General features: G+C 49.8%; 1 protein-coding gene across 3 annotated transcripts in view; it reads right to left on the reverse strand.

The window, feature by feature from the left end:
- The window catches only part of DHX30 (DExH-box helicase 30), a 44,540-nt gene extending 41,349 nt beyond the window's left edge, over positions 1–3,191 (reverse strand). For 2 of the 3 annotated variants that reach the window (XM_032161700.2, XM_032161702.2), the window contains exons 1-2: positions 3,036–3,191; positions 509–603 (exon numbers count right to left, since the gene is read on the reverse strand). The gene's annotated coding sequence lies outside the window, so the exon portion shown is untranslated. Of the gene's footprint in view, positions 1–508; positions 604–2,516; positions 2,758–3,035 lie in introns of those variants that run through there. The other variant, XM_032161701.2, reaches the window with a different exon arrangement.
- Positions 3,192–17,361: the final 14,170 nt, after the last annotated feature.

The raw sequence follows: 17,361 nt of genomic DNA on the forward strand, positions 1-17,361 counted from the left end.
ATAATGAAATACAATTTAACTCCAGGTAGAGTCACTAGGGGATGGTTCCAGGACAGGGATTCCACAATGACTAATTAAAAATGATACCCTTCTGGCTGGGCACGGTGGCTCACGCCTGTAATCCCAGCACTTTGGGAGGCTGAGGCAGGCTGATCACCTGACGTCAGGGGTTTGAGACCAGCCTGGCCAACATGGTGAAACTCCGTCTCTACTAAAAATACAAAAAAATCAGCTGGGCATGGTGGCAGGTGCCTGTAATCTCAGCTACTTGGGAGGCTGAGACAGGAGAATTGCTTGAACCTGGGAGGCAGAGGTTGCAGCAAGCCAAGATTGCGCCACAGCACTCCAGCCTGGGGTACAAAGCGAGACTCTGTCTCAAAAATAAAATAAAATAAATGATATCCTTTTTCCAAAATGGTCAGAAATAGGTTTAACACATGCCTCTTGTTTTACAGTACGGCTGAGCATCGGATCCACCACTGCTCTGTGCACGGCTAAATCAACTTACCTTATAAAAGCAATGACAGTCTCAGATTTTGTAGGCTTTTGAACTGGAGCTGAATTCTCTCCTTGCTATTCCTCATCACGAGGCTGGGCCTCCTCCTGGGAAGTACAACGCTGAGTCAATACAGTGGAGGCCCCATAGGGAAAGAAAGTTGCTCCAACCATCATTTACTAGCTCTAACAAGGATAAATTTTGTTAGTGACATGAAGAGCACATACTGGACAAAATGGCCTTACAAATCAGGACTTACCATGACCCATTCTAGGCCCATTAAATTGTGAGCTGTCCTACACCAGCACCTGTAGAAGTGCTGAAGTCTTCTGACATCATCTAAGAAGATGTCAAGGTAAAGAAAGCCTTGTAAGCCTGAAAAGCATTTTCTGCGAGCCCAAAGCAAAACCTACTTCCGTTTTGAGTTCTTTTTTTTTTTTTTTTTTCTTTTTTTTTTTGAGACAGAGTCTCGCTGTCGCCCCGGCTGGAGTGCAGTGGCGCGATCTCGGCTCACTGCAGTCTCCGCCCCCCGGGGTTCACGCCATTCTCCTGCCTCAGCCTCCCGAGTAGCTGGGACTACAGGCGCCCGCCATCTCGCCCGGCTAATTTTTTGTATTTTTAGTAGAGACGGGGTTTCACTGTGTTAGCCAGGATGGTCTCGATCTCTTGACCTTGTGATCCGCCCGCCTCGGCCTCCCAAAGTGCTGGGATTACAGGCGTGAGCCACCGCGCCCGGCGCGTTTTGAGTTCTAACCCCATAATAATGATAATCTAACATAAAGAAGCTATAATACTCTTCAAGATTGGGAAAATAACAATAACTCAAAGTTGAATACCATTTTTACAGTTCACAACATACTTCCATAGACTTTATCCCATTTAATCCAGGCAACTATCCAGTGAGGTAGGAATTATCTTTCCAGAGAAGAAAACTGAAGCACAGGTTACACAATCTGCCCAAGATCCCATAGCTGCCTCAGGGCAGATGGAAATCAGCATTGAAGCATGCTGACTCCAAAACCCTCCATGCTTATACTAAGCTAACTTTCTTATTTCCAGGATATTATGCTGTTGCCTAAATGTACTACGGTTCATTCCTTGAGACATATTATACTGGTATCTTCAAAGGCTGAAAGGGGCAAGAACGGTCCAACAGCTAATAAAACTTGTGTGTGGTTTTTGTTTTGGTTTGTTTTGAGACGGAGTTTCGCTCTTGTTGCCCAGGCTGGGGTGCAATGGCGCGATCTTGGCTCACTGCAACCTCCACCTCCTGGGTTCAAGCAATTCTCTTGCCTCAGCCTCCCAAGTAGTTAGGGTTACAGGCGCACGCCACCATGCCCGGCTAATTTTTGTATTTTTAGTAGAAACAAGGTCTAGCCATGTTGGCCAGGCTGGTCTCAAACTTCTGACCTCAGGTGATCCACCCACCTCGGCCTCCCAAAGTGCTGGGATTACAAGCGTGAGACACCGCTCCTGGCCCTAATAAAACTTTGTATCACAGCTACATAAATCAAAACACTTGAACAGCAACTATCTTTTAGGGATAAAGAGCCAACACAGGTAGAAAACGCAGCAAAGGATGTAGTTTCTGCACATCGCCTTAAATCTCTAAGATTTAAGTGTAAATTACAAGATGTTGTCAAGACCCACAATGACAGTGGGGTTACCGCCTTGCAAGAAACTTCAAGGGAAATCACCAGACAACGTCTCATTTCACTCTGGCCCACAAGCTGCAACTAAAACCAGGTTGAAAGCCTGTAAGTGGCCTTCTGCAGTCTACCTGCTGGTGTATGGCAAACCTTCATGGAGTGGGGTTGTGAAGTGAAACAGCCTCTGCCTTGAAAAACCACAATTCAAATGACCAATGTTGCTACACAACGACTAGATATGCCATACCCCTGGGTTAGGGGTTCTGAGGACCCCTGGGACTCCAGTTCACTGCAAACAAAGAACCCAACATGCATTTGGTCTTCCCCGCTAAATGGGGCAAGTTACCACCAGCAAACAAAGAATACCTCACCCCTTGGCCTCCCCCAGTGACAAGGTCGGTGCAAAAGAGGGCAAACTAGGGGGCCAGAAGGCACCGGGCCTCCCTCTGGACGAACGGTCCGGGCAGCACCGGGAAGGAGGAGAAGTAGACAAAGGTCTCGGGGCACTCAGGAGGCTTCCTCCAGGCCCTGCCTGGGGAAACGGCGCATCCCCTGAGGCGAAGGCGTCGTTGCGCCAATGAAGCGGCCTCTCCCACGGCCTCCGCGGAGCCCCTGGATGCGAGGCCCGCCCCGGCGGACCGGTCTGGCCCCCGCCCCCGCCCGGGCTCCATGGCAACGGCAGGCCGAGGCCTGGCTGCCCACGGATCGGCCGGGCCGGCTTCCCGGGCAGGCCTAGGATGCCCGGCCTGCTCTTCGGGCCCGCCGGCGTCTCCGCCCCACTCTCCGCCAGGCCGGCGGTCGGACCGGGCCCCCTCCTCACGACGACCACCCCCGGCCGCGGCAGGCTCCTCAAGAGGGCACGAAAGGGGAGAATAAAAAGCCCAATTCACCTGTTGTTACAGATGTGAAACAAGCCTCTGTGCACCGCGCATGAGCCGCGGCTCCCCCAACCACGGCCGGACTACAACTCCCAGCAGCGGCGGCGCGGCCCCTTCCGGGTCCCCTGGCGGAAGTCTCGCTGCCGGCCCGGCGTTCCCCACCCGGCGACACGGAACCCGCGTGCCGCGCACGGCTCCGCTCCTCCGCTGGCCTCGAGCCCGGCCCCACCTGGGGCTCGTCGTGGCCGCTCGGGGCACCCAGCGCCCGGGATGCCCCGGCACCCGGCCCAATGGGGCGCGGCGGCGGTGCAGGCGGGACTTCCGGCGGAGTCGCGAAGGGGACGGGCTGGCGCCGGCTGCTCTGGGGTCGCAGAGCGAGCGGGTCGGGGTGGCGGGGTCGGGCGTCAAGTTGCCGCCTTTCTGGGCGACTTAGCTGCCTGCAGTGTGAGAGCAGGGAGGGTCTTCGTGCCCTCTGCGAGCCACCCGTGCCTCCTGATGCGAATAAACAGCCCCGGTCATGGCTGAGCGGGCAACGGTTTCCAGCTCGGGCTCCGGGATTCCACACGCCTTCCCCGCCACAGCTCGTAGCCACGCCTCTTCTCTTCCCCATCTCCCCTCTAATCTGTTTTTTTAGGGAGGTGAGCATTTTTGTCTTGTCTCCCTAGGTTGCTGGGAAGATGAAGTCAACGTGTTGATTCGTTGATTTCGTAAACTGTACAACGCTAGGCAAAGGACAAGGTGGCACTTGCTGGTCGCGGGGAGAGTGCCAGTCATAGTTGCTGGAAATCTGGAGGTCCCGCCCGGCCACATCACCTCTTAGGAATGAGAAAGGGGATTGTCCCAATTATACGGTGTAGTCCTCTAGATAAGGTTCAAGTATAGGTTCAGTGGAATTCAGCTTCAAAAGGAAACAACGCAGTGGCGTAGCTCTGAAGCTGGGTCAGGATTTTACAGAGTATGGTTTTAAGATGTGGCCTTTAGGCCGGGCGTGGTGGCTCACGCCTGTAATCCCAGCACTTTGGGAGGCCAAGGCGGGTGGATCACCTGAGGTCAGGAGTTCAAAACCAGCCTGGCCAACATGGTGAAACCCCGTCTCAACTAAAAATGCAAAAAAATTAGCTGGGTGTGGTGGCGAGCGCATATAATCCCAGCTACTTCGGGAGGCTGAGGCAGGAGAATCACTTGAACCCAGGAGGCAGAGGTTACAGTGAGCCGAGATTGTGCCATTGAACTCCAGCCTGGGCGACAAGAGTGAAACTTGAAAAAAAAAAGATGTGGCCTTTGAGGCTGTATGAAGAATTAGTGCCATATCCCGTCACTTTTGTGTGCAAACAGTTCAACATATATCTCTTTACTTTCTCTCTACATTGGCTAGAAGACCGGGGTGTGGCGGTGGAACATCATTTATTCATTCAAATAATTAGTGCATCTGAACAGGGCATGGTGCTGTGTTGTGTGGAGAATAGATCCCTGCACGGACATCTGAGTGCTGTGTGTATCAGTTGCTAAGCTGTTGTGGAGGCTACAAAGGCCCTGCCTCAAGGGACTTAGAGCCTAGTAGAGAAGATGACAACATTGTGTCAAGGAAATGGAAAGTGGTAAATGCTGGAAAGGAGGTATCAGGTGCTCCAAGGGTTCAGAGAAAGGAGTGGTTACTCCTGAATGGCAAAATGAAAGGAGCGTGAACAAAGACATCCGAGTGGAACAAGGGGCAAATCCTAGGAATATTCAGTAGTTCAGTGTGACCAGAGGGTTGGATGTGTGTGCAAGCTTTACAGGAAATAGAACTGAAAAACTGTTGGGGAGTGCCATACTAAGGAATTTTTACTTTTTTGGTAAGACATTTAAAAAATTATTAGGAGAGTAAAATACTGCACTTTTTTGTTGTTGTTGAGACAGAGTCTCTACTCAGTCACCCAGGCTGGAGTACAGTGGCGTGATTGCGGCTCACTGCAACCTCTACCTCCCACGTTCAAGCGATTCTCCTGCCTCAGCCTCCCAAGTAGCTGGAATTACAGGTGTGCACCACCATGCCCAGCTCATTTTTGTATTTTTACTAGAGATGGTTTCACCATGTTGGCCAGGCTGGCCTCGAACTCCTGGCCTCAAGTGGTCCGCACACTTTGGCCTCCCAAAGTGTTGGGATTACAGGCGTGACCCACCATGTTCGGCCAAGACTGTACTTTAGAAAGCTTCTTCTGGAAGTGAAAGGGTTGAATCAGCTGGGAAAATAGAAACTAGCATGCTAATTAGATCCCGAGAGAGAATGAAAGATTCAACTATACTCAACAGTGAGAAAAGCAAGAAAGAAAGAAATGAGGGGGTGACTGTTGAGCAGCAGGCTGAGCCCAGGCCACAAGTGTGTGGAGAGATGACTTTGAGATCTGTACCACAGTGACTGAAAGGATTATGCACTATTAACATAATTAAGGGATACAAGAGTTGGAAAAGATGATGGATTCAACTTCACTCAGATTGTTTGCAATGTTGTTGGGAAAGTTAAGTGATAAAGTCGTGGTCCCTGCTCCAAAGAAAGTTATAGTCTAGTAGAGGGGATGAGAATAGCATGCAAATGTTTTTTTCATTGTTGGTTGTTTTTTTTTTTTTGAGACAGGGTCTCACTCTGTCACCCAGGCTGGAGTGCAGTGGCACCATCATGGCTTATCACAGCCTTAACCTCCCAGGCTCAATTAATCCTCCCTCCTCAGTTTCCCGAGTAGCTGGGACTACAGGCACATGCCACCATGCCCAGATAATTTTTTATTTTTTGTAGAGAAAGGGTCTCACTATGATACCCTAGGTTGATCTCAAACTCCTGGCCTCAAGCGGTCCTCCCACTTCAGCCTCCCAAAATCCTGAGATAACAGGTGTGACCCACTATGCCCAGCCACAAATAAATCAAGACCTAAGGCCAGGTGTGGTGGCTCATGCCTGTAATCCCAGCACTTTGGAGGCCCAGGCGGGCGGATCACCTGAGGTCAGGAGTTCAAGACCAGCCTGACCAACATGGAGAAACCCCGTCTCTACTAAAAATACACAATCGGGCATGGTGGCGCATGCCTGTAATCCCAGCTACTCAGGAGGCTGAGGCAGGAGAATCGCTTGAACCCAAGAGGCGGAGGTTGCGGTGAGCCGAGATCACGCCATTGCACTCAGCCTGGCAACAAGTGCGAAACTCCATCTCAAAAAAAACAAAACCAAACCAAAAAAACAAAAATTCAAGACCAAGAGGACGCACTCCAAAAGAGGCTCCTGTAGGCCAGTAGGGGGCAAAATACTTGAATAGACATATCTCCCACAGGCGCAGTGGCTCAAGTCTGAAATCCCAGCCCTTCGGGAGGCTGAGATGGGCAGGTCAATTGAGCCCAGGAATTTGAGATCAGCCTGGGCAACAAGGTGAGACTCCTGTCTACAAAAATACTAAAAGTAGCTGGGTTTGGTGACATGCGCCTGTATTCCCAGCTGCTCAGAAGGATAACAGGGGAGGATCGGCCAGACGTGGTGGCTCATTCCTGTAATCCCAGCACTTTGGGAAGCCAAGGCAGGCGAATCACAAGGTCAGGAGTTTGAGACCAGCCTGACCAACATGGTGAAACCCCGTCTCTACTAAAATACAAAAATTAACTGGGCGTGGTGGCACATGCCTGTAATCCCAGCTGTTCAGGAAGCTGAGGCAGGAGAATCGCTTGAACCTGCGAGGTAGAGTTTGCAGTGAGCCAAGATCGCGCCATTGCACTCTAGCCTGGGCAACAGAGCGAGACTCCGTCTCAAAAAAAGAAAAAAAAGTTGGGAGGATCAATTGAACCGGGGAGATAGAGGTTGCAGTGAGCTGAGATCACACCACCGCACTCCAGACTGGGCGACAGAGTGAGACCCTGTCTCAAAAAAAAAAAAAAAAAAACGGCCAGGCGCAATAGCTCACACCTGTAATCTCAGCACTTTGGGAGGCCGAGGTGGTCGGATCACCTGAGGTCAGGAGTTTGAGACCAGCCTGGCCAACATGGTGAAACCCGAACTCTACTAAAAATACAAAAATAGGCTGGGCATGGTGGCTCACGCCCGTAATCCCAGCTACTCGGGAAGCTGAGGCAGGAGAATCACTAGAACCTGGGAGGCGGAGGTTGCAGTAAGCCAATATCGCAACACTGCACTCCAGCCTGGGTGACAGAGTGAGACTACGTCTCAAAAAAAAAAAAAGAAAAAGAAAAAAGGAAAGAAAGAAAATTTTTGCCCACAGCCTGTAATCCCAGCGCTTTGGGAGGCTGAGTCCTGCAGATTGCTTGAGCCCAGGAGTTCGAGACCAGTCTGAGCAACAATGGTAAGACCCCATCTATACAAAAAATTGAAAAAACTTACCCAGGCATTGTGGTACATACCTGTAGTCTCAGCTACTCAGGAAGCTAAGGTAGGAGAATTGCCTGAGCCCAGGAGGTCGAGGCTGCAGTAAACTGTGATCCTGCCATTGCACTCCGGCCTGTGTGACAGAGCAAGACAGCCACCTTTAACTCTGTCTTTAACATGGCTATTTTTCTGTGTGTGCAAAGAGAAGGGTCTCTGGTGACCCTTCCCCTACTTACAAAGACACAGTCCTATCTGATTAGGGGGCTCCCCTTAAGTCCACATGTAAACTTAACTACCTCTCTAAAGGCCCTATTTCCAAATGCAGTCACAGTTGAGGGTTAGGGCTTCAGTATATGAATTTTGAAGGACACAATTCAGTCCATGACATCAATTTAATGAAATAATATGCAGCAATAAGAAAGAATGAGTTAGGACAGGTGTGGTGGCTCACACTTGGAATCCCGGCACTGGGAGGCTGAGGCGGGTGGATCACTTAAGGTCAAGAGTTCGAGACCAGCCTGCCCAACATGGTGAAACCCCGTCTGTACTAAAAATATAAAAATTAGCCGGGCGTGGTGGTGGGCGCCTGTAATCCCAGCTACTTGGGAGGCTGAGGCAGGAGAATTGCTTGAACCCAGGAGGCAGAGGTTGCAATGAGCAGAGATTATGCCACTGCACTCCAGCCTGGGTGACAGAGTGAGACTGTCTCAAAAAAAAAAAAAAAAAAAAAAAGAAGTTAGATCAAATGTGCAGACATGGAAAAATTTGAAGGAGATGTTGGGTTTTTTTGTTTTGTTGTTTGGATTTTTTGAAACAGTGTCTTGCTCCATCACCCAGACTAGAATGCAGTGGCACAGTCATACATCACTGAAGCCTCAAGCTCCTGGGCTAAAGTAGTCCTCCCACTTCAGTAATCAGAATAGCTAGGACTACAGGCAGGTGCCACCAAGCCTGGCTTTTTTTTTTTTTTTTTTTTTTTTTTTGAAATGGAGTCTCCCTCTGTCGCCCAGGCTGGAATGCAGTGGTGCGATCTCGGCTCACTGCAACTTCTGCCTCCCAGGTTCAAGTGATTCTCCTGCTTCAGCCTCCTGAGTAGCTGGGATTACAGGCGCCCGCCACCATGCCCGGATAATTTTTGTATTTTTAGTAGAGACAGGGTTTCACCATGTTGGCCAGGCTAGTCTCAAACTCCTGACCCTAACTGATCTGCCTGCCACGGTCTCCCAAAGTGCTGAGATTATAGGTATGAGTCACCGCACCCAGCTTTTTTTTTTTTCTTTTGAGAGAAGGTCTCTCTCTGTCATCCACACTGGAATGCAGTGGTGGGATCTCAGCTCACTGCAACCTTGACCTCCTGGGCTCAAGCAGTCCTCTCACCTCAGCCTCCAAAGTAGCAGAGACTATGGGCACGCACCAGGTCTAGCTAATTTTCGTATTTTTTGTAGAGATGGGTTTTACCATGTTGTCCTGGCTGCTCCTTTTGCTGTGATTACGGTTTTGTTTTGTTTTGTTTTGTTTTGTTTTGTCTCTGACCCAGGAGTCTTGTATCTTTTACCAGCATGGAAGAAATAGTAGCAGGCTCACTAACAGCTTGTAAGTAGGGTAAAATTCCAGACCTGCATCTACACAGTTCCTCACAGTATAATGAACACCCATATTACCCATCACTCAGCTTCAGGAATTATCAACTGAAGGCCAACCTTGCCTCATCTATAGGTCCCCATGCCCTAATGCCCAACAGATTTTAAAAAATCATACCACTTCATCTGTAAATATAACAGAGTGCATCTCTACAAGGTTCCTGTTTATTCAGCATAACAATAAAACCAATATCATACCTTCAAAAGCTAGTAAATCCTTAGTATCATTGCAAAATTCCTAACAATAGTAACAATAGATAAATTCTTTTTTTTTTTCTTTTTGAGACGGAGTCTTGCTCTATTGCCCAGGCTGGAGTGCAGTGGTGCAATCTCGGCTTACTGCAAGCCCCGCCTCCCGGGTGCACGCCATTCTCCTGCCTCAGCCTCCTGAGTAGCTGGGATTACAGGTGCCCCCCCACCATGCCCGGCTAATTTTCTTTTTGTATTTTTAGTAGAGACGAGGTTTCACCGTGTTAGCCAGGATGGTCTCAATCTCCTGACCTCGTGATCTGCCCACCTTGGCCTCCCAAAGTGCTGGGATTACAGGTGTGAACCACCGCGCCCAGCCCAAGTCAGTTATTTTCAATATTGGAAAATATATATTAGTAAACCTGGAAAGAGATGTATTGCACCCAGAATTTTTTTTGAGAGAGTCGCCCTGTTACCCAGGCTGGAGTGCAGTGGCGCGATCTCGACTCACTGCAACCTCCACAAGTTGCCTCAGCCTCCCGAGTAGCTGGGATTACAGGCGTGTGCCACCGCGCCAGGCTAATTTTGTATTTTTAGTAGAGATGGGGTTTCTCCATGTTGGTCAGGCTCGTCTCAAACTCCCAACCTCAGGTAATCCACCTGCCTCGGCCTCCCAAAGTGCGGGGATTACAGGCAAGAGCCACCAAGCCCTGCCTTTTTTTTCTTTTTTTTTTTTTAACACTGAGTCTCACTTTGTTACCCAAGCTGGAGTGCAGTGGCGCGATCTAGGCTCACTGCAACCACCGCCTCCCAGGTTCAAGCGATTCTCCTGCCTCAGCCTCTTGAGTAGCTGGGACTACAGGCACGTGCCACCATACCCAGCTAATTTTTGTATTTTTAGTAGACACGAGGTTTCACTATGGTGGCCTGGCTGGTCTTTAACTCCTGACCTTAGGTGATCCACTCGCCCCAAAGTGCTGGACTTACAGGCTGAGCCACCGTGCCCAGTCTTAGGAATTTTTTTAAATTAAATTTTATTTATTTATTTATTTATTTATTTATTTATTTATTTATTTATTTATTGAGATGGAGTCTCGCTCTGTATCCCAGGTTGGAATGCAGTGGTGCGATCTTGGCTCACCGCAATGTCTGCCTCCAGGGTCCCAGTTCAAACACTTCTCCTGCCTCAGCCTCCCAAGTAGCTAGGATTACGGGTGCACACCACCATGCCAGCTAATTTTTTGTATTTTTATTAGAGATGGGGTTTCACCATGTTGGCCAGGCTGGTCTTGAACTCCTGACCTAGTGATCCGCCCACCTTGGCCTTCTAAAGTGCTGGGATTACAGGCGTGAGCCACCGAGCCCGGCCCAGAATTAGTTTTTATTTATTTATTTATTTTTTGAGACAGGGTCTCACTCTGTCGCCCAGGCTACAGTGCAGTGGCATGATCTCGGCTCACTGCAACCTCTGTGTCCCGAGTTCAAGCGATTCTTCTGCCTCAGCCTCCTGAGTAGCTGGGACTACAGGCTTATGCCACCATGCCTGGCTAATTTTTCTATTTTTAGTAGAGACAGGGTTTCACCATGTTTGTTTGGTTGTTTTTTGAGACACAGTTTCACTCTTGTTGCCCAGGCTGGAGTGCAATGGCACTATCTTGGCTCACTGCAACCTCCACCTCCCAGGTTCAAGGGATTCTCGTGCCTCAGCCTCCAGAGTAGCTGGAATTACAGGCATGTGCCACCACGCCCGGCTAATTTTGTATTTTTAGTAGAGACGGGGTTTTTCCATGTTGGTCAGGCTAGTCTCGAACTCCTGACCTCAGGTGATCTGCTTGCCTCGGCCTCCCAAAGTGCTGGGATTACAGGTGTGAGCCACTGCGCCCGGCCTGGGTTTCACCATATTGGCCAGGCTGTCTCAAACTCCTGACCTCGTGATCTGCCCGCCTTGGTCTCCCAAAGTGCTGGGATTACAGACGTGAGCCACCGCGCCTGGCCGATTTTTTTTTTCGTTTTCTTTTTTATTAGAAACAGGATCTCACTCCACTGTTATCTGCCTCTAATCTCAGCACTTTGGGAGACCAAGGTGGGTGGATCACCTGAGGTTGGGAGTTTGAGACCAGCTTGGCCAACATGGTGAAACCCTCTCTCTACTAAAAATAAACAAAATTCCCCGGCCGGGCTCAGTGCCTCACACCTGTAATCCCAGCACTTTGGGAAGCCGAGGCGGGTGGATCACCTAAGGCTGGGAGTTCGAGACCAGCCTGACCAACTTGGAGAAACCCCGTCTCTACTAAAAATACAAAACTAGCTAGGTGTGATGGTGGGCACCCGTAATCCCAGCTACTAGGGAGGCTGAGGCAGGAGAATCGCTTGAACCCAGGAGGCAGAGGTTGCGGTGAGCCGAGATCATGCCATTGTACTCCAGCCTAGGCAACAAGAGCAAAACTCTGTCTCAGAAAAATAAACAAACAAATAAACAAAATTAGCTGGGCGTAGTGGTACGTGCCTGTAGTCCCAGTTACTCGGGAGATTGAGGCACAAGAATCGTCTGAACCTGGAAGGCGAAGGTTTTGCAGTGAGCCAAGATTGCACCACTATGCTGCAGTCTGGGCGACAGAGTCAGACTCTGTCTCAAAAAGAAGAAACAGGATCTCACTCTGTCATCCAGGCTTGGGTGCAATGGTGTAATCATAGCTCACTACAGCCTTGAACTCCTGGGCTTAAGGGATTATCCTGCCTCAGCCTCCCGAGTAGACAGGACTACAGACATACACGCTAGCTTTTTTTTCTTTTCTTTTTTTTTTTTTTTTTGTAGAGATGGGAGTCTCATGTTAACCAGATAAACCACTACACCCAGCCTTTTTTTTTTTTCTTTGAGACAGGGTCTCTTGCTCTGTCAGGCTGGAGTGCAGTTGTATGATTTTGGCTCACTGTAGCCTCAACCTCCCGGGCTCAAGCAATCTTCTCACCTCAGCCTCCCGAGTAGCTGGGACCACAAGCAGATGCCACCACACCCAGCTAATTTATTGATTGATTTTTTTATAGAGATGAGGTTTTGCCTTGTTGCCTGGGCTGGCCCTGAACTCCTGGACTCAAGTGACTCTCCTCTCTTGGCCTCCAAAAGTGCTGGGATTACAGGTGCAATGCACCAAGTTTAGCTTTCCGGAATGTTTTTTAGCCCTTACTGTCTTTGTTTGTTTGTTTGTTTGTTTGAGACGGAGTCTCACTCTGTCGCCCAGGCTGGAGTGCAGTGGTGTGATCTCGGCTCACTGCAGGCTCCGCCTCCCGGGTTCACGCCATTCTCCTGCCTCAGTCTCCCGAGTAGCTGGGACTACAGTTGCCTGCCACCATGCCCAGCTAATTTTGTTTTTGTATTTTTAGTAGAGACGGGGTTTCACCGTGTTAGCCAGGATGGTCTCAATCTCCTGACCTCGTGATCCGCCCACCTCGGCCTCCCAAAGTGCTGGGATTACAGGTGTGAGCCACCGCACCCGGCCAGCCTTTACTGTTAAAAATGGTACTGCCAAAAGACCAACATTTAGGCTTTTAAAAAATCTGAATGAGCCCGGGTGCGGTAGCTCACACCTGTAATCCCAGCACTTTGAGAGGACGAGGTGGGAGGATCACTTGAGCCCAGGAGTTAGAGACTAGCCTGGGCAACAGAGTGAGACCCTGTCTCTACAAGAAATAAGAAAAAAATCAGTTGGACATGGTGGCATGCACCTGTAGTCTTAGCTACATGAGAGGGTGAGATGAGAAGATACTTTGAGACCAGGAGGGAGAGGCTGTAGTGAACCATGATCTTGCCACTGCATTTCAGCGTGGGTGACAGAGCAAGACCTTGTCACACACATACACACACACACACACACACACACACACACACACACACGGCCAGGATTTCAAAACCAACCTGGGCAACATAGTGAAACCTTGTCTCTACAAAAAATAAAAAATTAGCCAGGCGTGGTGGCATGCACCTGTGGTCTCAGCTACTCAGGAGACTGAGGTAGGAGGATCACCTGAGCCTAGGAAGGTCGAGTCTACAGTGAGCCATGATCATGTCACTGCACTCCAGCCTGGGTGACAGAGTAAGACACTGTCTCAAAATAAGAAAAAGAAATCTTAGGCCAGGCGCAGTGGCCCATGCCTGTAACCCAGCATTTTGGGAGGCCGAGATGGGCGGATCATGAGGTCAAGAGATTGAGAACATCCTGGCCAACATGGTGAAACCCCATCTCTACTAAAAATATGAAAATTGGCCAGGCGCGGTGGCTCACGCCTGTAATCCCAGCACTTTGGGAGGCCGAGGCGGGTGGATCACGAGGCCAGGAGATCGAGGCCATCCCGGCTAACAGGTACTAAAAATACAAAAAAAAAAAATTAGCTGGGCATGGTGGCTGGTGCCTGTAGTCCTAGCTACTCCGGAGGCTGAGGCAGGAGAATGGCGTGAACCTGGGAGGCGGAGCTTGCAGTGAGCCGAGATCTTCCAGCCTGGGTGACAGAGGGAGACTCTGTCTCAAAAAAAAAAAATGAAAATTAGCTGGGTGTGGTGGCATGCACCTGTAGTCCCAGCTACTCAGGAGGCTGAGGCAGGAGAATTGCTTGAACCTGGGAGGCAGAGGTTGCAGTGAGCTGAGATTGCCACTGCACTCCAGCCAGGTGACAGACTCTGAGGAAAAAAAAAAAAAAGAAAGAAATCTTGGCCGGGCGCGGTGGCTCACGCTTGTAATCCCAGCACTTTGGGAGGCCGAGGCGGGCGGATCACGAGGTCAGGAGATCGAGATCATCCTGGCTAACACGGTGAAACCCCGAATTTGGCCGGCCATCAAAGGCTGGCAGGAGAAGGCTGAACCGGAGGCGGACAGCAGACCGAGATCAAAAAAAAAAAAAAGAAATCTTAATATCTACCAGAGAGGCAAGGCACAAAATCTGCAGTGGAAATCAACATGATAACATTCTTCCCAACAGTAATAGGGAGCAGAAGACAATAGAGTAGTTTTCAATTTGCTGAGGAGAAATAACTGTCAACTTACAATTCTATACCCAGCGAAACTATTTTTCTAGAGTAGGAAAAAGAGATTTTTGGTTATATAATACATAAGAGATGGTTCCACTAAAGAATATACTTTGCAGCCAGGCTTGGTGGCTCATGCTTGTAATCCCAGCACTCTGGGAGGCCGAGGCAGGTGGATTGCCTGAGCTCAGTTCAAGACCAACCTGGCCAGCATGGTGAAACCCTGTCTCTACTAAAAATACAAAAAATTAGCTGGGTGTGGTGGTGGGCGCCTGTAGTCTCAGCTACTCAGGAGGATGAGGCAGCAGAATGGCTTGACCCCAGGAGGTGGAGGTTGCAGTGAGCCAACATCGTGCCACTGCACTGCACTCCAGCCTGAGTGACACTGCGAGACTCCGTCTAAAAAAAAAAAAAAAGAAATTGGGAGGCCGAGGCGGGCGGATCACGAGGTCAGGAGATCGAGACCACGGTGAAACGCCGTCTCAAGTAAAAATACAAAAATTTAGCCGGGCGTGGTGGCGGGCGCCTGTAGTCCCAGCTACTCGGAGAGGCTGAGGCAGGAGAATGGCGTGAACCTGGGAGGCGGAACTTGCAGTGAGCCGAGATTGCGCCACTGCACTCCAGCCTGGGCGACAGCGAGACTCTGTCTCAAAAAAAAAAAAAAAAAGAAAGAAAAAAGAATATACTTTGCAAGAAGAAAAATTAATCAAGTAGAAAGGAATAGGATATAATAAACAGCACCCTTCACTGATATTAGTAAAATATATTGCAAAATTTTAATTTACTACTTACTATTCAAATAACTTTTTGTGCAAAAATAAAAGATGGAACTAAAATCTTAGGTAAAAATAGAAGAGAATATGTCTGTTGGAATGCTTTAGGCAACAAGGAACAGAAAACCTGACTCAAAACTGGCTTAATTGACTGGGTGCAGTGGCTCACACCTATAATCCCAGCCCTTTGGGAGGCTGCGGTGGGTTGATCACCTGAGGTCAGGGGTTCATGGTGAAACCTCGTCTCTACTAAAAATACAAAAATTAGCCTGGCATGGTGGCGCATGCCTATAATCCCAGCTACTTGGGAGGCTGAGGCAAGAGAATCGCTTGAACCCGGGAGGCAGAGATTGCAGTGTGCTGAGATCGTGCCATTGCGCTACAGCCTGGGTGACAGAGCAGGACAAAATCTCACAAAACAAAAAACAAACAAAAAACCAAAACAAAACAAACAAAAGCAAAAAACAAAAAAACTGGCTTAAAGTACAAGGACATGTATTATCTCATATTACAGGAAGCCCTTAGGCAGGTAGGACACAACTCATGGTAGATTGATTCAGTGGCTCACTTTGTCGTTAACATGAACTGCTTTCCATCATTCCAGTAGGCCTTATCCTCCGGTTTCTTGTAAGAAGGCTTCAGCAGTTCTCATAAAATCTCTAGAGTCTCTTCATGCTTCACTGGCCACAACTGGATCCCATTTTGTAACTATATTTCTGGCAATGGAAATAGAATCAACCCTTAGGGCAATCATGCCTGCTTGTGATTCAGGAGGAGGAATCAGGTCTTATTTAGGAGGAAACTAAAGACACTCAATAATTCAGGATTTTGTTAGAGAAAATTGTATTAAAATTGTATGTATGAAACAAGTATCAGTGTAACTTCTTTTTTTTTTTTTTTGATACAGAGTCCGGCTCTGTTGCCCAGGCTGGAGTGCAGTGGCATGATCACGGCTCCCTTCAAGCTCCGACTCCGAGGCCTGGGTTCACACCATTCTCCTGCCTGAGACGGAGTCTTGCTCTGTCGCCCAGGCTGGAGTGCAGTGGCGTGATCTTGGCTCACTGCAACCTCCGCCTCCCGGGTTCACGCCATTCTCCTGCCTCAGCCTCTCCCAGTAGCTGGGACTACAGGCGCCCGCCACCACGCCCGGCTAATTTTTTGTATTTTTGGTAGAGACGGGGTTTCACCGTGGTCTCGATCTCCTGACCTCGTGATCCGCCTGCCTCGGCCTCCCAAAGTGCTGGGATTACAAGCGTGAGCCACCGCGCCCGGCGTTTTTTTTTTTTTTTTTTTTTTGAGACAGAGTCTCGCTCTGTGGCCCAGGCTGGAGTGCAGTGGCGCGATCTCGGCTCACTGTCACTGCAAGCTCCGCCTCCTGGGTTCACACCATTCTCCTGCCTCAGCCTCCCGAGTAGCTGGGACTACAGGTGCCCACCACCACGCCCGGCTAATTTTTTGTATTTTTAGTAGAGACAGGGTTTCACTGTGTTAGCCAGGATGGTCTCGATCTCCTGACCTCATGATCCGCCCACCTCGGCCTCCCAAAGTGCTGGGATTACAGGTGTGAGCCACCGCGCCCGGCCCGATTCCAAGGTTTTAGCGATTCTCCTGCCTCAGCCTCCCAAGTAGCTGGGAGTACAGGAGCCTGCCACCATGTCTGGCTAATTTTTGTATTTTTTGCAGAGACGGGGGGCTTCACCGTGTTGGCCAGGCAGGTCCCAAACGCCTGACCTCAAGTGATCCACACACCTCAGCCTCCCAAAGTGCTGGGATTACAGGCGTGAGCCACCGCACCTGGCCCAGTGTAACTATGAAAAGAATAGGCTGGGCCGGGCGCAGTGGCTCACTCTGTAATCACAGCACTTTGGGAGGCCGAGGCGGGTGGATCACGAGGTCAGGAGATCAAGACCATCCTGGCTAACACGGTGAAACCCCATCTCTACTAAAAACACAAAAAAATGAGCCGGGCGTGGTGGCGGGTGCCTGTAGTCCCAGCTACTCGGGAGGCTGAAGCAGGAGAATGGTGTGAACCCGGGAGGTGGAGCTTGCAGTGAGCCGAGATCGCGCCACTGCACTGCAGCCTGGGTGACAGAGCAAGACTCCGTCTCCAAAAAAAAAAAAAAAAAATAGGCTGGGCGTGGTAGCTCATGCCTGTAATCCCAGCACTTTGGGAGGCGGAGGCGGGCAGATCACGAGGTCAGGAGATCGAGACCATCCTGGCTAACACCGTGAAACCCCGTCTCTACTAAAAATACAAAAAATTAGCTGGGCGTGGTGGTGAGCGCCTGTAGTCTCAGCTACTCAGGAGGCTGAGGCAGGAGAATCACTTGAAACCGGGAGGTGGAGGTTGCAGTGAGCCGAGATCATACCACTGCACT

Source organism: Hylobates moloch, unplaced genomic scaffold (assembly GCF_009828535.3).
Source record: "Hylobates moloch isolate HMO894 unplaced genomic scaffold, HMol_V3 SCAFFOLD_8, whole genome shotgun sequence".
Classification (NCBI taxonomy): domain Eukaryota; kingdom Metazoa; phylum Chordata; class Mammalia; order Primates; family Hylobatidae; genus Hylobates; species Hylobates moloch.